The sequence below is a fragment of the Periplaneta americana genome, chromosome 3, assembly GCF_040183065.1.
Source record: "Periplaneta americana isolate PAMFEO1 chromosome 3, P.americana_PAMFEO1_priV1, whole genome shotgun sequence".
Lineage (NCBI taxonomy): Eukaryota > Metazoa > Arthropoda > Insecta > Blattodea > Blattidae > Periplaneta > Periplaneta americana.
In genome coordinates, this window is record NC_091119.1 from 204,252,843 (window position 1) to 204,278,639 (window position 25,797).

The 25,797-nt window shown below is 34.5% G+C and overlaps 1 protein-coding gene across 2 annotated transcripts in view; it reads right to left on the bottom strand.

The window, feature by feature from the left end:
- The window catches only part of LOC138696966 (insulin-like growth factor-binding protein complex acid labile subunit), a 1,304,936-nt gene that overhangs the window by 1,263,866 nt on the left and 15,273 nt on the right, over window positions 1–25,797 (bottom strand). For both annotated transcript variants that reach the window (XM_069822505.1, XM_069822504.1), the window contains exon 2: window positions 11,979–12,049. The gene's annotated coding sequence lies outside the window, so the exon portion shown is untranslated. The remainder of the gene's footprint in view (window positions 1–11,978; window positions 12,050–25,797) is intronic.

Genomic DNA, 25,797 nt, shown 5'->3' on the forward strand with positions numbered 1-25,797 from the left:
AACAGGTTCAAAGAACAACCGATAAGACAAGAAGAAACACGAGATAGAACGATGTCCAGAGAGTAAATGAAAAGTAGGAACTGGCAATAGGCCTACTTGAAAACAATTTAGTTAATAGTAATATGCGTTACAAGAGCGGTATGTTGAAGTTTTCATGTTCGAGGAAAAGTTTGAAAAAGCGAAACGTATTTGAGCTTTTTTAATTTCCGAGAATTGAAAGAAAACATACCGCTCGTGTATCGTACATTATTTTGTGCGAAGATCGTTTATTACATACCTGAAAGAGGAATTTCTAATTAGTTGCAATGAAATCTCCATCTTGGTTTCTGTTCAATGACGGTAAATTTGCAAAACTAAAATATTTATCTTCAACATTGTTGCTTTAAAATATTTTCTGTGTTTACTATACTCCAGCAGGCCGAGATATACGTCTGTCTTTTTTTTTCCCCCAGTCTATAAATGCGAACTTAAAACAAACGGTAAGGTTATGTAATGATTTAGAGTTTACTTAATTTTTGCAAATATTTAAAAACAATAATTGACAGTGCAATTTAGGTGAAATTGCAGTGGTAAGTTTCCAATTTATAATTATTACTATATCGAACGTCTCTAAAAATAATATGTTAAAAGCCTAAAGCAGTAAAATCAATATGTCACTTAAGCGGTAAGAAGAGGGAAATTGTTATGTGTGTTAGGTTGGGAATGCTGAATGTGGAATTTTATACTTTCCGCGGATTGGTTTTGTGCGGAAACCAAGCAAATACGCACGATCTCGCACAAAATAGTGATATGAAATAAATACAGTAGAACCCTGATTATCCGCACCCTCTTAACCGATTGTTGGATTATCCGTTTGTCATTCTCTCTTTGTTTTGTTCCAGAAAAAATATTGAGTACTACACAATACATTAGTACATTGTTTTATAGTATGATATTACAAACCTTTGCCCTTACACATTATGGACTACTGTTCGAGTGACCTGTTTAATTTCTCTGCAAAACGTCTTCCAGAAGTGTCAAAAGAATACATGTTGTGCTAAGTATCGAAGAGAAGTGCATAATTGATTGGTTTTGGAAAAGAGGAACTGTGGTTCATCTCACATCGGAATAGGAGATTAGAGTTACAACTGTGCGAGATTTAATAAAAAAACAAGGATAAAGTGTATAAATTACTTAAATCTACAAACTCAGACCTATATTTTTCCTATCTTTTCATAGAAACCCATCATCGAAAGTTTCCTTGAAACCCGTCATTGACATTCTTTCATTCATAGTGTTCTGTCACTACAAACCCAGCATTCTCCAGTCTTTCCTATTTTCTGCCTTCCTCATAGTCTCCTCATATGATCCATATATCTTAATACCGTCTGTTATTTGATATCTTCTTCTGTCCCGAAATCTTCGTTCACCATTCCTTCCAGTGAATCTTTCGGTAGGAAGTTTCTTCTCATTCAGTGACCCAGCCAATTCCTTTTTCTCTTCCTGATCAGTTTCAGCATTATTCTTTCTTCATCCACTCTTTCCAACAGAACTATTATACTTAAAACTCCCGATCCACTACCTAATGTGTTAAAACACATGACTACGGAGAAAATTACGAAACTGCATTATGCAACACTTAATTTATGAGCGTCTTCTTTGGTACGGATTATCCGATTTTTTCGATTAACCGTTCATCCCACCCCCTTCATTACCACGGATAGTGAAGGTTCTACTGTATTTCAATGCTAAAAGTCTTTCTTCTTAAAGAATTTGGACCAGACTTACGTCATTATTTACAAAGTAAGTCTTTAGGTCAGTGGTTCTCAATACGCGATCCGCGGGCCGCATTCGGCTGTCAAAGACATTTATTGTGGCTCTTGAAATAATATTTACTATTCTTTTTCCTTTTTCTGAGATTTTTTTTTTTAATTTCTGTACTAATGTGTAACTGGAAAAAACTTTGGTTACTCTGCAACTTTCCGTGGCGCTACAGCCCGTGAAGGGCCTAGACCGATCAGCCGGCTGCTGGCCTCACGCCCACATGCCGAAGCAGAGGTGGACGATCATCCAACCAGAATGGAGGTATCGTGTGGTCAGCACGATGATCCCCCCAGCCGTTATAGCTCGCATTCACAACCGGATTTCGCTACCTATCGTAGCTCCCCAAGTGCATCACGATGCTGGGTAGGCACCGGTCCCATACACTGGCCGAAATTTCATGAGAAAATTTCTTCCCCCATGAGGATTCGAACCAGCGCGCATTCCGTAACGCGAGTCCTAGGCAGGATGCCTTAGACCACGACGCCACGGCGCGGGACACTCTGCAACTTTACTGCTAGTGAAGGTGTTTTCTTTTAAAAAAGTAGTGCTGTATTGTGGGTCCCCATCACCACGGCATGGCGCGTCCTCAGGTTGCGGATACAGGAGACCGCCTCCAGATATGGAGGGTAGCTACGAATATATTGAATAAGCAGTCGTGGACAGCCGATAGGGTGTGGTCCTCCAGCTTGGGGATTGGGCGAAGGGCTAACAACCCATCACCGTAAAAAACAGCTTGTTACGAAACCAAACACTGAGGACCTTTGGGGAGGCCGAGACGTAGATGGGAGGATAATATTAAAATGGATTTGAGGGAGGTGGGATATGATGATAGAGACTGGATTAATCTTGCTCAGGATAGGGACCGATGGCAGGCTTATGTGAGGGCGGCAATGAACCTCCGGGTTCCTTAAAAGCCATAAGTAAGTAGGTAAGTAAGTGCTCTGTCTCATGTCCTTATTATGTCTTGATGTAGGCCTAATAATGGGTTATAAACGTTTTTTTTATATTAATAGACATTACAATAGAGTTCATTCAAATTTGGTAACAAGTACCCAAAATATTCTCAACGAAGGACAGAAAAACTGAAAATAACGTAAAAAATATACGTAATATCTTAACCCTATTCCATTATATATAAAAACGAATTGACAATAAAAGCATCATAATACGCAGCAGAAATGAAGCCATTTAAAGACGCGGGGATTGTTAAGAAGTGCGTTGTAGCCAGCGTTGCCAATTCTGCGGTTTTCCTGCTAGATCTTGCGTTTTTCAGTGTTAGTTTAGCAGGTAAAATTTATGAAATTTGCATTGCTCATACAGGAATTTAGCGTTTTTTTTTACATTCACAGCGGTAAAATAATCTTATTTGTACTTGGCAATATAGCAATTTAAAGGTTTCTGCATTGTATCTTAGCGTGTTTTTAAGAATTGAGTTGGCAACACTGATTGTTGCTCTATGTTGATTTTAGTCAACTGTCCGAAGATAGATCTAAACGTCACAAATGAAACCATCAAGGCACCACTTATGAGGCAACTACGTTAGGAGAAAATGAGGTAGGGTGTCCAGTTCCTTTCCCCCTCCATTGCATACATCGCCGACTAGCTATATATTACACTAATCAGACTTCAGATGCATACAAACAATTGTTCTTCCTCTGACACATATAGTCAAGTGAGATGTACTGCCTGATAATATAGGTACGTATCAGCCAGAGGTAATGTAGCTCTATGTGATTCTTTATTTCCTAAATTTCCAAATTCAAAACCGATTACAGTTGAAATAAAGAAACAAATCAACTGGCTCGTATTGATATGATTTTACAGAAAAGTAAGAGTCCGCCCTTCAACTTCAAAATATTAGTAATATGTGTTAGTTTTGTTACTTTATGTGGTGGTGGTGGTGGTGTGGTGGTGGTGGTGATAATGAGCCAAATAATTTAATAAACCCCAATTAAATTGTTAAGCTTCAATACTGCGAAATGCAGTGCGTTCCTGGACAATACCTTTCCAGACAGGGATTGGAAGTAGAGGACTTTTTGCATGGCCACCAAGTTCTCCTGACCTCACCAACCCGGAGTCCTTATAGGGTCATATGAGTATTTTAGTGTAAGTCATTCCTGTAAATAATGAGGACCTACGAAACAAGATTTTGGTCGCAGAGGACTGGATACGTACTATCCCTTGGATCCTTGAGAGAGTCCGACAGCCAATAGTTCGTCACTGTTTGCTCTGTTCAGAGTTCAGTGCTGTTCACTTTGAGCAAAGAGTGAGCAGGCAAACAGCTCTATCCAGCAGGGCGACGTGCTTTATGTGACTCAGCGTTCCCAAATCTAACGCCGTCTAGGGGTTAAGAGTGCGACGCCAACCCTAAGTTGTCTGACAAAGGAAAATGTTTGTTTTAACCTTCTTTAAAATCCATTAGACTATTTAATACACGCACTTTTGGAACACCCGGTATTCTAAACTAAGAACTGCAGCATCTATTGTCATATCCACTCATATAAATTCAGGGAAAGAAGACAGAGGACGGACACTGGAAAGTTTTCTTTTCTCAATCATACTATCAGGGACTGGAATGCTTTACCTGCAGACTTACTAAAGGCTTTACCAACAACCAAAAATGTATTTAAAAATAGGCTTAAGGACTTTACTAATAGACGGTAATTATACACAGTATTTAAAGGGTGTAAATGATATGTTGTTATTGAAGTGTTGTATCAGTGAAGAATTATGTTGTGTCACTGAAGTGTGTTGTATCAGTGAAGTGTGTTGTGTAAGTGAAACGTGTTCCTGTCAGTGAAGCTTTATAGTTTATAGTGGTAGTGCAAAGTATTTGAACAGTGAAATGTTTTTGAAGTGTTAGTGAAATGAGGACAGAATCAGTGAAACGTGTCGTAGTTCCAGTGCAGTGAGTGAGTTGACAGCGAAATGAGTGTAGCGTTGCAAGGTACTTGTGCAGATATGAACATATCATACTCGTGGGTTTTAGTTCGAACTTAGGTTTAAGATACAAATTAGATTTACTTTAAATGTTATTTTAAGTGATCGTGCTTCATTTAATTTAGGATATTCCCTGTTATTATTATTATTATTATTATTATTATTATTATTATTATTATTATTATTATTATTATTATTAATTTGTAAAGTCCTCAAAGGTGATATATCCTGTGACTCTTTCTTAAACAATATTACCTTACGTATTCCAACAAAAGATATGAGAGCCCACAAACTTTTCTATATTAGAAATTCGAAATTTCTTTCACCAGTCTCCAGATGCATTAAAAATGCCAACATGCATGGCAGCGAATTCGACCCCTTCAATGTATAGACTTTGTTTGCTCTTGGCAACGATTTATCATTTATGTATTCTTTTAGGCATTATACTCAATTAACATTGTCTCATAGTATTCTTAGTTATCCATTCATCGTCATTATTGTAATTAATTGTAATTGTATTTATGTGTAATAATTATTTTTGTTTTATGTTTTTTGTTATATTTGTGCTGAACTGTAATTGGCCACTGGCTGTTGTACAGCACATTAAATAAATAAATAAATAAATAAATAAAAATAAATAAAATTGCATCTTTTATTAATTGTTTATTATTGTCATTATTGAGTGTAATTAGTTACCACTGCCGCAGTGTGAATAAATAAATACATACATACATACATACATGCATGCATGCATGCATACATACATAAATAAATACATACATACATACATACATACATACATACATACATGCATACATACATAAATACATACATGCATGCATACATAAATACATAAATACATACATACATGAATACATAAATATATACATACATAGATACATACATACATAAATACATAAATAAATACATACATACATACATAAATACATACATACATACATAAATACATACATACACACATAAATACATACATACACACATACATACATACATACATACATACATACATACATACATACATACATACATACATACATACATACATACATACATACATACATACATACATACATACATACATACATACGACAAACAACACTCGTCTTCGTACCTGGAGGATTCATATTATGGACCATTCATAGTTCATCATTATTTCTGCAGTCTGTCCAACTGTGTAAACCTAGAAAATTTCCATGGAAAAACGTACTTTGTACACTGAGGCACACGTTCGATAAATCTGTGGATCCACGGCGCACTTCCAAGGCACGTGACTCAGTTTTTTGACGCGCATTCAGTAATTGCCTTTCTGGCAGGTGCAACTCATCAGTTCTGTTTCTTTGTATCGCACACGCAAGGATAATAAACGGTCTTGTCCACCTGAGGCCGTACAGTTCTGGTAATTTCTAATATCTTCTTTAGACAAATGAAGTGCAATAAACGACATGGCTTCACGAATGTTAACCGTCACGAACAGCTGAAACTGAGTCTGCATCACGCATGGAGATTTTGAAGAACTCAATGAGAAAGCATCCAGTGTTCGTTCACATTACAAGCGGTTACACCGGCTAGCCAAGTTGGCTACTGTATCCACTATTACATAACGAAAAGTCTTACAAGCTCGTATTTTAAGTTTCATATTATTTCAATGAAAATGTAACCCTTATTTCTGTAAATTGTACAAATTAAAATACGATCATGTTACACCAGATCTTGTAACTTTAATGCTAAGTTCTAGGTTCCCGTTTGCATGCCGAAAATCCAGGTTCGAACATTGACGAGCACGAGCGAAATGTATTGTGCACAAAGATGTTAGGATAATATTTTTTTTTGTGATACGTTCACTAATTTCTTCTTATGTAGCAGTACCAATCCATGTATTGTGGGTCCCTATCACCACGGCATGGCACGTCCTCAGGTTGCGGATTGAGGAGACGACCTCCAGATATGGAGGGTAGCTGCGAATATATTGAATAAGCAGTCGCGGACAGCCGATGAGGGGTGGTCCTCCAGCTTGGGGGTTGGGCAAAGGGCTAACAACCCATCACCGTAAAAAACAGCTTGTTACGAATCCTTGAAATAAGCCTCGGAATGGGACTGATTCTCTGGCACGACCACAGCAAAGGAATAAGGTTTTGAGATTTGGGGCTAAGAAGGATGAAGTTACAGGAGAATGGAGAAAGTTACACAACGCAGAACTGCACGCATTTTGTTCTTCACCTGACATAATTAGGAACATTAAATCCAGACGTTTGAGATGGGCAGGGCATGTAGCACGTATGGGCGAATCCAGAAATGCATATAGAGTGTTAGTTGGGAGGCCGGAGGGAAAAAGACCTTTAGGGAGGCCAAGACGTAGATGGGAAGATAATATTAAAATGGATTTGAGGGAGGTGAGATATGATGATAGAGAATGGATTAATCTTGCTCAGGATAGGGACCAATGGCGGGCTTATGTGAGGGCGGCAATGAACCTCCGGGTTCCTTAAAAGCCAGTAAGTAAGTAAGTAAGTAAGTAGCAGTACCAATAATAGCAGTAGTAGAAATAGTAGCAGAAGCAGCAGCAGTAGCAGTAGTAGTAGTAGTAGTAGTAGTAGTAGTAGTAGTAGTAGTAGTAGTAGTAGTAGTAGTAGTAGTAGAAGTAACAATAGGAATAACAATAATGGTAGTAGTGCTAGTAATAGTAAATAGTTTATTTGAAGGGCGTGTCAAATCTGAAGTTTTTAGCATATTCTCAGTCATGCTGTTAAAAATATAACTACCTAGAGGCTTATATGACCACGATGATTTGATTACCTGGTTGGGTTTTTCCGAGGTTTTCCCCAACCCAAAGGCAAATGCCGGGTAATCTTTTGGCGAATCCTCGGACCTTACCTCATCTCACTACATCTCGCCAAAATATTGTAAAAAATTGCACAAAATTGTAAAAATTGTAGAAAATTACTAAGTTGTAAAACTGCAAAAAATTGTAAAATATTGTAAAAATGTGTAAAAATTGTAATTGTAATATTGTAAAATTTTGACTTGTTCCACACCTTAAAGCTTCATTGCTCAAGTAAGATCTATGGAATATAATGAATGAATGAATGAATGAATGAATGAATGAATGAATGAATGAATGAATGAATGAATGAATGAATCAATCAATCAATCAATCAATCAATCAATCAATCAATAAAGAGACATAATGAGGGTTTAAGATAGAAAATAAATAACTGTCGCAAAAATACACAAATAACAAATTATATTTGTGCAAATTACGAAATCCTTGTGTAATATTACAAATAATTGCGCAGCAAGATAAAAGTAATAATGTATGCAGAAACAAAAAGGTATGTAATTTGTTTCTTGAAGTTTTATTACTTTCAATCCATCTTATCACAATCTAGATATAAGTAACTTATGTAAGTAAACCATTAGACGTAGGTATGTTTAGAACCAATTGCTGCTGAATTTACATCACATTAAAATACGTTATTTTATGGGCACTCTAAACATTGAAATTCTTTACTAGTAGGCCCTTCAAGATTTATTGTTAGTAGAGTGCTAACTCTTTTTAGTGAAAGACGGTTTCTAATTCCAGTTTTTACAAGATTCGTGTAACTAAATAAATTCTCTATCACGATGGAATTATATAAATCAATTAGAAGACACTGTTCACTTATATGAATTGCACCAACTCTTTGAAATCAATTCCTGAACACCTATTGCTCAATACCTTTTTGAACATTGCCCTTGCCATTAGCATTTCATTTAAATTCAGATTAATTCAAACACATCTCTGATTTCATTTTCTCCATTACCACTTCGTTTCTGAAGTCCATTGTGGTTGTCGCATTTCTGCACATTTACATTCAAAGTTTGCTGCATTTTTAGAAGTCGAGTAGCCAAATGCGACAAATGCGACTGTAGCTTGAACCCTGCATTCTTAAAAATACAAATTGAATGATTTTTTTAAATTATAGTTTATTTAACGACGCTCGCAACTGCCGAGGTTATATCAGCGTCGCCGGTGTGCCGGAATTTTGTCCGGCAGGAGTTCTTTTACATGCCAATAAGTCTATTGACATGAGCCTGTACTGACTTAAATGTCATCGGTCTGGACCGGGATCGAACCCGCAACCTCGAGCACAGAAGGCCAGCACTATACGCTACCCAGGCCGACACAAATTGAATGATGGCAAAAGAAATATTAAATATATTATAGAAGATCAGATTAGTAATAAGTTGTATAAATTACAATAACTTCCGATAACAATTTATGAAAGAAATTACCACCAGATTAAAAAATCCAGTGTTTGTACCTGATTAAAGGAATAAAATTGAAGATTCTGATATAGAGGATCTAAGTATATAAAACTAAAGAGAAAGACTAAAATATTTTGCAGATATAATAAAAGCAGTAAGCACTCTGTGGAAGATATACTGTAACGCTAATGAGAAAAGTTTCTAGCTCTTTCTCATTTCTGCCACCGGTCGTGATCACCGGTAAGCTTGCATCAGACATGCTATATTAAGACTGTGCACGATAAAATTTCGTTTAGAATAAATCGTCGTGTGCTTTATTAATTCATGTCTACCAATCAGATTACGAGTTACGTTATTTCCTGCTCTGTTATTCTCTACATAATGTTATAATGGCCGAAATGTTACCTAACTTATTTATAGTTTACATTTCCTCGTCTATTTCTGTCGATTTATTTCTGTTTCGTCTCCGAAATAAAATATATGTCGAGTTAATGTTGTACATTTTAAAACCATCTTATGGACATGACAGTTTCGCCTACGGAATAAAATATATGACGAGTTAATGTTGTACATTTTAAAACCATCTTATGGACATGACAGTTTCGACTACGGAATAAAATATATGACGAGTTAATGTTGTAAATTTTAAAGCCACCTTATGGACATGACAGTTTCGCCTACGGAATAAAATATATGACGAGTTAATATTGTAAATTTTAAAGCCACCTTATGGACATGACAGTTTCGCGTACGGAATAAAATATATGACGAGTTAATATTGTAAATTTTAAAGCCACCTTATGGACATGACAGTTTCGCCTACGGAATAAAATAAATGACGAGTTAATGTTGTAAATTTTAAAGCCATCTCATGGACATGACAGTTTCGCCTACGGAATAAAATATATGACGAGTTAATGTTGTACATTTTAAAGCCATCTTATGGACATGGCAGTTTCGCCTACGGAATAAAATATATGACGAGTTAATGTTGTAAATTTTAAGGCCATCTTATGGACATGACAGTTTCGCCTACGGAATAAAATATATGACGAGTTAATGTTGTACATTTTAAAACCATCTTATGGACATGACAGTTTCGCCTACGGAATAAAATATATGACGAGTTAATGTTGTACATTTTAAAACCATCTTATGGACATGACAGTTTCGACTACGGAATAAAATATATGACGAGTTAATGTTGTAAATTTTAAAGCCACCTTATGGACATGACAGTTTCGCCTACGGAATAAAATATATGACGAGTTAATATTGTAAACTTTAAAGCCACCTTATGGACATGACAGTTTCGCCTACGGAATAAAATAAATGACGAGTTAATGTTGTAAATTTTAAAGCCATCTCATGGACATGACAGTTTCGCCTACGGAATAAAATATATGACGAGTTAATGTTGTACATTTTAAAGCCATCTTATGGACATGGCAGTTTCGCCTACGGAATAAAATATATGACGAGTTAATGTTGTAAATTTTAAGGCCATCTTATGGACATGACAGTTTCGCCTACGGAATAAAATATATGACGAGTTAATGTTGTACATTTTAAAACCATCTTATGGACATGACAGTTTCGCCTACGGAATAAAATATATGACGAGTTAATGTTGTACATTTTAAAACCATCTTATGGACATGACAGTTTCGACTACGGAATAAAATATATGACGAGTTAATGTTGTAAATTTTAAAGCCACCTTATGGACATGACAGTTTCGCCTACGGAATAAAATATATGACGAGTTAATATTGTAAACTTTAAAGCCACCTTATGGACATGACAGTTTCGCCTACGGAATAAAATAAATGACGAGTTAATGTTGTAAATTTTAAAGCCATCTCATGGACATGACAGTTTCGCCTACGGAATAAAATATATGACGAGTTAATGTTGTACATTTTAAAGCCATCTTATGGACATGGCAGTTTCGCCTACGGAATAAAATATATGACGAGTTAATGTTGTAAATTTTAAGGCCATCTTATGGACATGACAGTTTCGCCTACGGAATAAAATATATGACGAGTTAATGTTGTACATTTTAAAACCATCTTATGGACATTACAGTTTCCCCTACGCAATAAAATATATGACGAGTTAATGTTGTAAATTTTAAAATCATCTTATGGACATTACAGTTTCCCCTACGCAATAAAATATATGACGAGTTAATGTTGTAAATTTTAAAACCATCTTATGGACATGACAGTTTCGCCTACGGAATAAAATATATGACGAGTTAATGTTGTAAGCTACATTTTAAAGCCATCTCATGGACATGACAGTTTCGCCTACGGAATAAAATATATGACAAATTAATGTTGTAAATTTTAAAACTATCTTATCAGCATGATAGTTTCGGCTCCGGAATAATATAAGTTTATGAATAATTAATGTTGTAAATTTTAAAACTATCTTATCAACATGATAGATTCGTCTCCGGAATAATATAAGTATATGAATAATTAATGTTGTAAATTTTAAAACTATCTTATCAACATGATAGGTTCGTCTCCGAAATAATATAAGTATATGAATAATTCTTTGATGGGCGATCATAAGAGTACAAGTCAGTTTTTGGCGAAATTGAGGTATGTACAGTTTTGTCATCATCAGCTCGATATCTATGTCTGGTAAAAAGAGTACAAGTCAAAACCTGCTGTAGAACGCCGCATTCTCTGATGCACATAACAGTATCTTCAAAATCATGTATGATGTTAAACAGTTTTTTTGCTCTCCTGTAAAATAAGGTTTTTTGACTTGTATTCTTATGATCGCCCATCAAAGAATTAATGTTGTAAATTTTAAAACTATATTATCAACATGATAGGTTCGTCTTCGGAATAATATAAGTATATGAATAATTAATGTTGTAAATTTGAAAACCATCTTATGAACACGATAGCTCGACTAATCTTCTGGGAAAAAGTAATCTGCGTACTCACCTCACAGAAGCATGGCGCCAATTTATCCTGAAGTCGTTGAAGTTGTCAAATCACACTTCCGTTTACACAACCTGCGGAAGAAGAGAAAGAAGGTTATTTATATTTTTTACGAGACAAAGGAAACAACGTCCAGCAGCAAAAATAAAACATGACTCGTGTTATGAGAACAAGTTTTGTAACTTTCTCAGACGTTTGACTATACTATTGCGAAAGAGTAAAATCTTGAGCACTATCTAGATTTTTCTACCCATTTTTTACCCATCACTCTGACAATACTATACAGTCTGTTCCAAAAATAAATAGTATAACTTTAGGAAAGTGTTCCTCACATATAAACAATGAAGATAGTTTATATGTTCACAGGCCCGGAATTGCTTGGTTTCAAGCTCCTGTTGTGTGTACATGGTCAACAACGTCCAATCAACATGCACCACTAAGCACACAACTGCCAAATTATGTTAAACAGTATCTTGTGTTGCAGGACATTTCAGTTAGAACGTGTTATGAACGTCTTTAAGGGTATATGTACGTGAACGACCACAAATATTGTCAGAAAATGCAGGCTCTAAATTTCTAAAATTTTATGAGGAAATTAACTCACAATTGGACAAAAATTACAAGGTACCACAACAAGACTTATTAGAACTTATATCTGATAAAAGTATAAAAAAGGTTACTAATAACATTTTTTAGAATTCACTTTTTATTTTAAATTAAATTTTTAAAAATTTGAAAATTTTCACACATTATTTCATAACTCCACAACCATTAGAGATAGAATTCTGAAATTTTGTACACTGATTTAACATACAATTATGCGAAAGGTAGACTACAATGGTGCCCATTTGTTTGAAAATAGAAAAATTAGGTCACAAAACATTATGTAAATTTTAATATATTTTATATAGGACAAATAAAAAATTAATTGTACTGAAATAAACAACTCTACATGTCTGAGAGTAGTCTACTTTTCAGAAATAAGTGTTTATTACATGCAGGAAAAATATTTAAAATGTCAGAAAGACCATAACAATGTTATGGTTACCAAATGATGTACCTGCAGATTTTTTTTTTATACTTTGATAAAACTGGTTTGAAAAATATTATTATTAAGCTTTTTATACTTTTATAAGATATTTGAGTTCTAATAAGTCTTGTTGTGCTACCTTGTAATTTTTGTCCAATTGTGAGTTAATTTTCTTATAAAATTTTAGAAATTTAGAGCTTGCATTTTCTGATAATATTTGTGGTCGTTCACGTACATATATCCTTAACTAGAAAACCAAGTATTTTCGAAGTTATGTGCATACAAAAATGATATCCGTTGTTTATATATATGAGGAACACATTTCTGGAGTTAAGTCACTTATTTTTAGACACTCTGCATGCACCTCCGTAAGATGTATTCTCCATAATACCAAAATTAAGATATTTGACTTCATCGTTATTGTACAGTTTAAGTAGACATAATTCTTTTGTCACAAATCGGTAGAAAATAGCAATATGATTATTACTATTATTATTATTATTATTATTATTATTATTATTATTATTATTATTATTATTATTATTATTACTATTAATGTTGTTACACACAATATCGCATTTAATTCTAGCCAAGTCCGGAAAGTAAGTCCGATGGTTGTGGTGATTATAACATTGATGGTAATTATAACAGAGATGATAATGGAGCACTACATCCTACCCTACAAAAACTGTGGAAAATAACTTTTCATTCAATGAAATGTATAAAAAAAAGAGAAATGTCATTTCAGAGTGCTCCTGTTTGAAAATATAAATTCAAGTTACACTCAATGAGATTACAGCCAGCTTTAGCATATCGTTTGCAAAGATATCAAAGAGAAATATTAGAAATTATCACGCCGCCATTCCTACTAAAATGTAAACCAGGCAATATCGAGCGCCTCGTTCTGCGAGAGCGAGGGGATGGGGAAGGAAATCCAGGGCTACAACAAACCTCCCTAGACGTAGTCTAGTTAAAACAGTCATGCTTATTAGGGTATTGCTGTAAAGACCACTTCAAAGCGGTTAGGACAAGGAAGGGTGGCAGCGACGCCATTCGACGTTGGCGGGGATTTAAAATCTTTATTAAACTGGAGATTTTGTGGTCACCCCTCAGGGACCTTGTTCTTGGAACGGCTTAACATATCTAAGTACGCAGTGAACACACACGTGGTAATTGCAGTGCAATTAAACACGGGAAAATAAAGCAGCAATCCTCAACTTTAATAAAAACAGTTGTAACTGCTCGACTTCCTTGTCAGACAATTTTCTCTTGTCAGGGATTGCCATGCAAATTTTGTTGTGCTTTCTTCGACAGTTTTGCTCGTAGCATAGCTGGAAAATCCTAATATTGTCCAAAAATAATTAATACGCAATAAAAGAAACAAATGTTCTTCACAAAAAATCGAGCCACAATAGGAAAATCAAAATCATCTTCTCAAAACACAAACACAACTGGAAAACACAAATGTTTTTCACAATACAATTAACATAAAATTAAAAATATAAAATCTTCTTGCAACATAATCAACACATAATTATTGTAAAAGATAAATATTTTTCAAAACACCATCAACACAAATCCGGAAATCTAAAAACCTGCTTTACACTACAATCCAGTCGTAATTCAAAACCAAATCTAAAAGTCTGCTGTCCACTACAATCCAGTCGTAATTCAAAACCAAATCTAAAAGTCTGCTGTCCACTACAATCCAGTCGTAATTCAAAACCAAATCTAAAAGTCTCCTGTCCACTACAATCTAGTCGTAATTCAAAACCAAATCTAAAAGTCTCCTGTCCACTACAATCCAGTCGTAATTCAAAACAAAATCTAAAAGTCTGCTGTCCACTACAATCCAGTCGTAATTCAAAACCAAATCTAAAAGTCTCCTGTCCACTACAATCCAGTCGTAATTCAAAACCTAATCTAAAAGTCTGCTGTCCACTACAATCCAGTCGTAATTCAAAACCAAATCTAAAAGTCTCCTGTCCACTACAATCCAGTCGTAATTCAAAACCAAATCTAAAAGTCTGCTGTCCACTACAATCCAGTCGTAATTCAAAACAAAATCTAAAAGTCTGCTGTCCACTACAATCCAGTCGTAATTCAAAACCAAATCTAAAAGTCTGCTGTCCACTACAATCCAGTCGTAATTCAAAACAAAATCTAAAAATCTGCTTTACACTACAATCTAGTTGTAATTCAAAACAAAATCTAAAAATCAGCTTTACACTACAATCTAGTTGTAATTCAAAACAAAATCTAAAAATCTGCTTTACACTACAATCTAGTCGTAATTCAAAAGCAAAATATAAAAATCTGCTTTACACTACAATCTAGTCGTAATTCAAAAACAAAATCTAAAAATCTGCTTTACACTACAATCTAGTTGTAATTCAAAACAAAATCTAAAAATCTGCTTTACACTACAATCTAGTTGTAATTCAAAACAACATCTAAAAATCTGCTTTACACTACAATCTAGTTGTAATTCAAAACAAAATCTAAAAATCTGCTTTACACTACAATCTAGTTGTAATTCAAAACAAAATCTAAAAATGTGCTTTACACTACAATCTAGTTGTAATTCAAAACAAAATCTAAAAATGTGCTTTACACTACAATCTAGTCGTAATTCAAAACAAAATCTAAAAATCTGCTTTACACTACAATCTAGTTGTAATTCAAAACAAAATCTAAAAATGTGCTTTACACTACAATCTAGTCGTAATTCAAAAACGACATCTAAAAATCTGCTTTACACTACAATCTAGTCGTAATTTAAAGCAAAATCTAAAAGTTTGCTTTACACTATAATCTAGTCGTAATTCAAAACAAACATTTTTCACAACACTAGCAATAGATATTTCAGAACAGAACATAAAACACTCAAATACAAAACATTTTCTAAGACACAATCAATACACACAAATGAAAATTCTTTTTACAACAAACTTAACATACGCGCAAATGAAAATCCAACTCAGAACTGTAAAATCCTGGTTATATTATTATTATTTTCTCAACACAAAATTTAAAAAGTCGAACGTTTTTCACAACTGAATCAATACACAGCAATTAGAAAAAAAATGTGCTTTTAAGAATGAAATCAACATACAAAACCGAAATTGTTGACAACATAAGCAAAAATAGGCCTACTGTAAATGAGAATTCAAATTTGTCTTATAACGCAATTAACATGTATTTGAAAAACTAAAATTAGATTTACAACACAATCAATGCGCACTTGCACAACGCTAATTTTTCATAATAGCATAAACACTTACTTACTTATTTACTTACTTACTTACTGGCTTTTAAGGAACCCGGAGGTTCAGTGCCGCCCTCACATAAGCCCGCCATTGGTCCCTATCCTGAGCAAGATTAATCCAGTCTCTATCATCATATCCCACCTCCCTCAGATCCATTTCAATATTATCTTCCCACCCCATGTGTCGGCCTCCCCAAAGGTCTATTTCCCTCCGACCTCCCAACTAACACTCTATATGCATTTCTGGATTCGCCCATACGTGCTACACGTCCTGCCCATCTCAAACGTCTGGATTTTATGTTCCTAATTATGTCAGGTGAAGAATACAATGCGTGCAGTTCTGCGTTGTGTAACTTTCTCCATTCTCCTGTAACTTCATCGCTCTTAACCCAAATATTTTCCTAAGCACCTTATTCTCAAACACCCTTAATCTCTGTTCCTCTCTCTAAGTGAGAGTCCAAGTTTCACAACCATACAGAACAACCGGTAATATAACTGTTTTATAAATTCTAACTTTCAGCATTTTTGACAGCAGACTAGATGACAAAAGCTTCTCATCCAAATAATAACACGCACTTGCCATATTTATTCTTCGTTTAATTTCCTCCCGAGTATCATTTATGTTTGTTACTGTTGCTCCAAGATATTTGAATTTTTCCACCTCTTCGAAAGATAAATCTCCAATCACCGTAAAAAAACAGCTTGTTACGAAACCTAACAGTAAGCCTCGGAATGGGACTGATTCTCCGGCACGACCACAACATAGCATAAACACACAATTAGAAAACCAAAATCTTTCTTACAAGAAATTCAGTACATAGAAGAAAAACTCAAAATTATTTCCACAACACATCCAACACGTATTTGGAAAAGCCAAATGTTTTTCATAACACAAAATATAAGGTAACTGGAGAATTCAAATAATTTGGACAATAGAATCAGTACAAAGTTATATTATTCGCAGCACAGCTATAAATATCTAAATATTCTTCGTAACAGTCAACATAAAGTTAGGAAATCCAAATGTTTATTTGAACATTACAAACAGATTCTTGGAAAATCCAAATCTTTTTCAAACCGAACGAATGTACGACTAAAATAAATCTAAGTTTCTTTCTACGCTCCAAAAATCAGAAAATTTCCTAATCCTAACACAGGTATAACGTCAAAATATTCATTCAATAAATTAATACATTTTCATCACAATCAAAACGTGGTTGAAAACTAAACTGTTTATAAAATAAAAAAAGCCACAACAATCTCCTATCGAAATATTGTTAAAATTCATTCATTCATTCATTCATTCATTCATTCATTCATTCATTTATTTTATTCCATAGATCTTACATGAGCAATGAAGCTTTAAGATGTGGAACATGTCAACATTTTACAATATTACAATTACAATTTTTACAAATTTTTATAGTTTTACAATTTAGTAATGTTCTACAATTTTTACAATGTTGTACAATTTTTTTACATTTTGGCGAGATGTAGTGAGATGAAATGAGGTCCGAGATTCGCCAAAATATTACCCATCCTTGAAGAAATTACTTCACAATAAAGAAATGCAGTAGAAAGCAATAATAAGATGAAAAATGAATAGAGAAATGTACTGACGATATAAATGCAGTGAAAGAGAGAATTATGTGCTACATAACTCATACATTAATTAAAGATTATTAAATGAATAAGGAAACGGATTATAAAATATGTAAATAAAACAACTGAATAGAACAAGTGGACAGCTTCAAATACTTGGGGTGTAGCCTACTATAAGCAGTAACATGAGCTGCTGCCAGGAAGTCAAGAGGAAGATAATAATGACAAAGGAAGCTTTTAATAGGAAAACGAGCATTTTCTAAAAGGAAAACTAAGGAAGAAACTAGTGAAGTACTTTGTATGGAGTGTGGCATTGTATAAAGCAGAAACATGGACATTACGACGAAGTGAAGAGAAACGACTAGAAGCATTTGAAATGTGGATATGGAGAAGAATGGAACTTGTGAAATGGACAGATAGAATAAGAAACGAAGGTGTGTTGGAAAGAGTGAGTGAAGAAAGAATGACGCTGAAACTGATCAGGAATAGGGAAATAAATAGGATTGAGTCATTGGCCAAGAAGAAACTGCCTACTGAAGGATGCATTGGAAGGAACGGTGAACGGGAGAAAAGTTCGGGGCAGAAGGAAGTATCAGATGATAGACAACATTCGAAACCGACATCAAGCACTTCTTTCTATCCCTCATCATAGAACGTCTCTATACTCATCCTCCTACACTGTAGAAATACCTCGTCTCTGGAATTCGTTACCTAATGACGTCAGGGACTGCCGGACTACATCACAATTCAAAATTAAATTGGAAAATTTTGTCTTATTTAATGCTTTTTAGGTATTGCTAGAATTGTTGATTTGTGTTTATTCTAGATTAAAATCGCAAGTTTCTTGTTTATGTTAATTAGTTAGGATACAATTAATTATACTTAATCACTCATTTAAAGTTTGTGTGACTGCAACCTGTGTATATTTTTGTGTGACTGTACTTTGTTTATAGTGTTTTTTTTTTCTTTTTATTTCTGTTATTGTATTTGTATTTCTGATGGTGTGGAAGAGAAGGCCTACACCAGAATAAATAAATAAGTAAATAAATAAATAAATAAACATTAAGATATATGGATCATATGCGGAGACTAAAAGGAAAAAATAAAAAAAATTGGAGAATGCTGGGTTTGTAGTGAAGAACCTGGCTTGGGTGAAAATTTGTGAATAAATGAACACATAAATAACAAAAAAGAAAGAGTAGATGAATAGATTAATTAAATATTAGGCTAGGAACAGAAATTTTCTCAACCGTTAGGTGGTGTCTAAGTTGTCTGTTTTCCGAACCAGTCTGTAGCAGTGTACATGCTGACCACCAAATACCAAGAAGGAAATGATCCTCTAACTCGTGTGTGACATAAAATACAGACCACGTCGTCTCCTTCCTTATAACAAACTGTTTTAATTATCGCCGCCATGCCTTCCGTCATGCGCCTCACTCTCTAGCAGCTTACATCAGTTCACTAATAACTCACGGCGCTGCACCCCCTCACCCGGGCACGTACAAGCCCCTATAGAAACTTCACTTACAACATCGGTTATAAGCAATTTGATCCATTTTTCCGTCGAGCACACTCATTCTCCCCGGCTTGATATATTACCGCACAAACAACCTTCCCACCCTTCCATCCATTTCCCCCAGCCCCGTGTTCCGGGCGCCTTTAATTTCTGTATAAGTTGCAACTAATACAGAAAAGGGGATGAAATGTGATCGTTAACGCCCCCTTTTAGACTTTGTGGTTTAATAACGATGCTGTTCTTATAGTTGTCTATACAGGTGACAAGGGAAGGGATACTGCAATGACAGGACATGCAAAAATAGGATGTTTGCAAATTTACTTCCCTGATAATTTTCTGACAACCCCCCAGAGCGATGATGATGATGATGATGATGATTATTATTATTATTATTATTATTATTATGCCAACATGCATGGCTGCGAATTCGATCCCTTCAATGTATAGACTTAGTTTGCTCTTGGCAACGATTTATCATTTATGTATTCTTTTAGGCATTATACTCAATTATCATTGTCTCATAGTATTCTTCGTTATCCAGTCATCTTCATTATTGTAATTAATTGTAATTATATTTATGTGTAATAATTATTTTTGTTTTATATTTTTGTTATGTTTGTGCTGAACTGTAATTGGCCACTGGCTGTTGTACAGCACATTAAATAAATATAAATAAAATAAATAAAATAAAATAATTATACTAAGCAAGAAATTCATTTCATTCATTCATTTTATTCCACAGATCTTACATGAGTAATGAAGATTTAAAATGTGGAATAAGTCAAAATTTTACAATATTACAATTACAGTTTTTACATATACATCTTGATTACACAACTTTTAACACTGTATCACTTCGGAATATGATAAGAACTTTCTTGTGTTAAATATTAACGTACCTTGTTAACATGTTTCGACCTATTTTCGGTCATCTTCGGAACTGGTCGTTGTTGGTCTTGGCGCCTCTTGTTTCCTGTGTGGCTGCGTTCGTAGTGTAGAGTCAAAGAGTGTGTGTGTTTTGAAATTGAGTTGTGTGTCGAGAATATCGTTGGGGTGTGTTTTCGTGTGTCTGTATATTTCATATTGTTCTAGTGTGTTTAGTTTCTGGCTTTTTGGTTGGATGTGCAGTATTTCCATGTTTGTGTTGATGTCTCTGTGGGTGTGGTTAGCATCTGTGATGTGTTCTGCATATGTGGAGGTGTTTTGTAATTTTGTTATGGCTGTGATGTATTCTTTGTAACGTGTTTGAAATGATCTGCCTGTCTATCCTATGCAGAAGTTGTTGCAGGTGTTACATTTGAGTTTGTATACGCCCGTGTGGTTGTATTTGTGACACCTGCAACAACTTCTACATGGGACAGACAGGCAGATCATTTCAAACACGTTACAAAGAACACATCACAGCCATAACAAAATTACAAAACACCTCCACATATGCAGAACACATCACAAATGCCAACCACACCTACAGAGACATCAACACAGACATGGAAATACTGCACATCCAACCAAAAAGCCAGAAACTCAACACACTAGAACAATATGAAACATACAGACACACGAAAACACACCCCAACGATATTCTCAACACACAACTCAATTTCAAAACACATACACTCTTTGACTCTACACTACGAACGCACCCACACAGGAAACAAGAGGCGCCAACACCAACAATTACCAGTTCCGAAGATGACCGAAAATAGGTCGAAACATGTTAACAAGGTACGTTAAAATTTAACACAAGAAAGTGCTTATCATACATATTCCGAAGTGATATAGTGTTAAAAGTTGTGTAATCAAGATGTATTACATACATAAACTAGGTATCAATAATACAAATTCAAAAACGCAGATTTTCACAGGTCTTTCTTTGTTAATGAAAATAATATTACTTTCACTTACTGCCAAACACCCACTTCTTGCACATACCTTATTACTGCAAAGCACCCTTCACCCCGAGAACGAGTTTTACTCTTTCAGGGGCGAGCTAAAGTTTTTTTGTATATATTACATTATATGTTACAATTATTAGCAAAATAATAAATAAATAAATAAATAAATAAATAAATAAATAAATTGAAGACCTTACCAGCTGCTTTGTAAACAGTGTATTATTCCGTGTGTACTTAACTTCAGAGTAAGTGTGCCTCAGCTTCGAAGTGTACTTATAAGTTTTAGTTCTAGTTCCTTCTCCTTTTATTAAATTTTCTTCCTCATATTTCTCCATAACTACTCTTCATCCTCCTGCTGTCCTCTACCTCTGTTCCGTTTCGGCTTTTCTTTACCTTCCATCCATAGATTTCTTCTCTCCTTTACTAGCATTACAGATTTGTTTCATCGCAATCTTTGTCCAGTACAGAAACATGAAGCTGCTGTACAACATAGGCCTACTCCTTGGCGGAAACAGGGTATGGGGAGGGTTAAGCACCCCAAGCTGACTAATTCTGGGCACTGGAGTCTGCGGCACCACCCCAACACGCGCAGTATTTCACCACTATATAACAAGGGAAGGGATTCCAGTACAACGGCCCTTAATAGCGGGTCATTAATTGTTACATAACCCACGCCGATCGCTACAAGGATAACTATTTCCCAAGATTTTACACAAAATTGGCGCAATAAATATCGTGTGCCAAGTAATTATCCTCAAGTTACAGCGAGAATCTATACGAGGTCATATGCAGGGGGTATTATTTAGACGAAGCGTTGCCCTAGTTAACATGACACGAACCTCCCTTCTCTTACCCCGAACAACGGAGACTCTTCTCCATAATTTGTTTAAAAAATGAATTATTGTAGTTCTTATGTTTATAAAAGTAAAAGCCTCCCTTTGAAAGAAGCCGCAGTTGTGAAATCTCTGAGCATCATAAGTGATCCTGATCAGCAACTGAAATGGAATTCTCATATTTCTCATCTCTGCAGCACATTACGTAAAACAATTTATAAATCTGTCATTCTTCGTCGTATTTCATCCAACAGTGTTTTACGTACCGTGGAACCGTCTAGAGTCGACCTGGGGGTCTAGATTCGACCACTGTGTACACTTTCTAATTTCACGTGTTCATTCCAATAGAATTGCCTACTAGCCGCCACTGCTTGCTTCCAGCTGACTCATAACACTTCCCCTTTCAATCTTGCAAGTAGAGTTGGGCAACACGATTCTTTTTCAGAAGTCGATTCCAACGATTCAATCACACATTACGAATCGATTCTAACGATTCGTTCACGATTCTTCCTACTCTGCGATTCCAACGATTCGTCAACGAACGACTTACAGGACACTTTCCATTGCAAACCACGCGTAGAACAAAAATGTTCTACATCTCTCGCATAGATGGCATAAGAGGCGAGACATTGGATTGCCTCTTTCTCATTGGCTGGAACCATTCAGCATGACCTCCATTAATCTACAAAATCACCCAAGATAATGTCTCTAAATTATAATTTATCAACTGAATCTTATTATGAAGTACATTTTTTGCATTACATCTCTATTTAACTATGCACATTTCAGGTTTGTGTTCATTATTGTCCATACTTAACAAATGCAGTACATATTTTGATTTCACTCTCGCTCGGGAGCATTCGACACGGTTCGGAAATGTCCGTTGACAGGTTACATCAAACAACTAATAGAATCGTGGGTTACGATACCATGCCGATTCCTTACTATTCTTTTGAACGACGATTCGTTACTATTCTTTTGAACGACGATTCGTTGATACCACGAATCGATTCTTACGATTCTTTATTATTAGTCATTCGAATGAACGATTCGTTCACGAATCGACCCAACTCTACTTGGAAGGTAGTGCCAAACGTATTTTGCGTCCTTGATTATGTAAAATTCATTGTTGCCAATAGCAAAAATAGTAACAAAAAAGTACTCTGTCTAACTTTTAACAATTTAGCCTTGTTTAACTGTAATACAATACAAAATAACTGTATTTATGTAATCAGAATTTTAAGCGTAACAACATATTACAACAAAAATATTTTTCCATATTATTGAGAGATGTCAGGAGTTGAAGTTGTATTCCAGTACAGAGTCGACCATGCAGGCCTGTGGAATTTATCCATTCCAGCCACAAAGAGTCCTTAATAAACTACCATAATCTGGTTTGACAGAGTCTCCAGAATCTCAGTCCACACCGGCACTGTTGGGAGAAGCGGTCATCAAAGTGCTCCAGGGCACGAGATATGAAAAATAATTAGCTGCCAAGAAAAGGAAAAGCAAAATTGAAACTGAACCAGGAAAAAGTATTGCAAGTATCAGTAGGCCTACTGAAGGCGGAACATCTCAGTCAAATCTCTCATCCTGTGTCAACTGAGGAGACCAGAAAAAGAGAAGCCAAGAAAACCACCAAGAAAATAAAACAGAGAGGATACCAGGAGTCCAGAGATAGTGATGAAGTCGGACGACATTCCACTGAAGATTCGTCAGATGAGTGGGTTGAAGAGGAAGATAACAATGATAATGACAATTTCGATGACCCTAAATCAGGGGATCAGCTTTTAGTGAAGTTCCCAACTAAAAAGACAATTAAATTTTATGTCGGTTGCATTGAAGAACTGGTTCCAGGAGAAGGACTTGAATTTCGTTTTGTCAGAAATTGTGATGGATTCCAGTTCAAGTATCCTGAGGTGGAGGATGTGAGTCTTATTGACTATGTTCAGGCAGAAAGAAAACTAAGTGCTTCTGTTCCTATGGAGGAAAAGGAATTCGTAAAATTTGGTGTTGATTTTCAGGGTTACGATATTAATTAGGAGATGGAAACTGTATTTTCTGTATTTTTCAGGGCTATTTAGTACATTAATAAAGTACATTAATAATGTAATAATGTTGTATGTAGTTTGACGTAATTTTATGTCTGCTAATTAATTAAATATTTCCTATTAAATTTATGAGCCTTAACCTATTTAATGTATGCACATTAAAATAACTGTATTAAAGTTCGCATTTTTCTATCCCAAATAAATAAAAAATAAAAAATAGAAAAGTAAGTAATAATAAAAGCATCCAAAAGAAGGTCGATATCGACCGGAATGAGAGCAAACGTTCATTTACACGTATTTTTAATATGGTGGTCGACTTAACACCAAGTACAGGTTTTTATACCATTAAGTACGAGAAAAATTCGCACCGGCACCGGGAATCGAACCCAGGACCTCTCAGCTGTGCGCGCTGAGTGCTCTCTAACCAACTGAGCTATGCCGGGACCCGATTATCGTACTTAATGGTATAAAAACAAACTGACTAGTCATACTAGTCGAGCAAAATATAATGAGGTGGGCGAGACCTCATTCATATTTGATACATATTTGATACCAAGTACAGGGTTGAGTCGACCGGCGTTTAAAATTTGTTTTCCTCAGTGACCGTGGAAGTTCATAAAATGAAAATAACAGAAAACAATCCCTGAGCTGTCCGCTATAACATAACATTTTCAGTGAAATAGTAGATCACATTGTCTGTGAAGTAGCGTTAAAAATACGAAAAAAGCGGTCGACTCTAGAGGGTTTGACGGTACAGTTTATTTTGCTCTTTCACAGTCCAACATCCAGTGTGGTAGCGGTGATTGTGATGGAGTAATAAGATGGGTCAGGATAAAGCCACAAGAAATCTTTTGGGCATGTTTCTTAATGTTTACAATTTCACTGTGGTTTTATATTATTTTGAAGATTTTTAACTGGAATTGGACCTGTTAAAAAATTGAGGACATTGAATTTCTACCACCAAACTTTACATTAAAAATGCTCTATCACAAAACGCTACAAATTGCCTGAAGGCCTTAACTTTGCGAAAATAAGTAAATGAATAAATAAATAAATAAATAAATAAATAAATAAATAAATAAATAAATAAATAAATAAGTAAATAAGTAAATATATATATATATATATATATATATATATATAAAGAATAAACAAATAAAGAAACAAACAACAAACAAACAAATAAATAAATAAATGAATAAATAAATAAGTAAATAAATAAATAAACAAAAAATAAACAAACAACTAACAAACAAATAACTAAATAAATAAATAAATAAGTAAATAAATAAACAAATAAATTAATTAAATAATTAATAAGTAAATAAGTATATATATATATATATAAAGAATAAACAAATAAAGAAACAAACAAACAAATAAATAAATAAATGAATAAATAAATAAGTAAATAAATAAATAAACAAAAAAATAAACAAACAACAAACAAACAAATAACTAAATAAATAAATAAGTAAATAAATAAATAAATAAATGAATGAATAAATAAATAAATTAATTAATTAATAAGTAAATAAGTATATATATATATATATATGTAAAGAATAAACAAATAAAGAAACAAACAAACAAATAAATAAATAAATAAACAAAAAAATAAACAAAC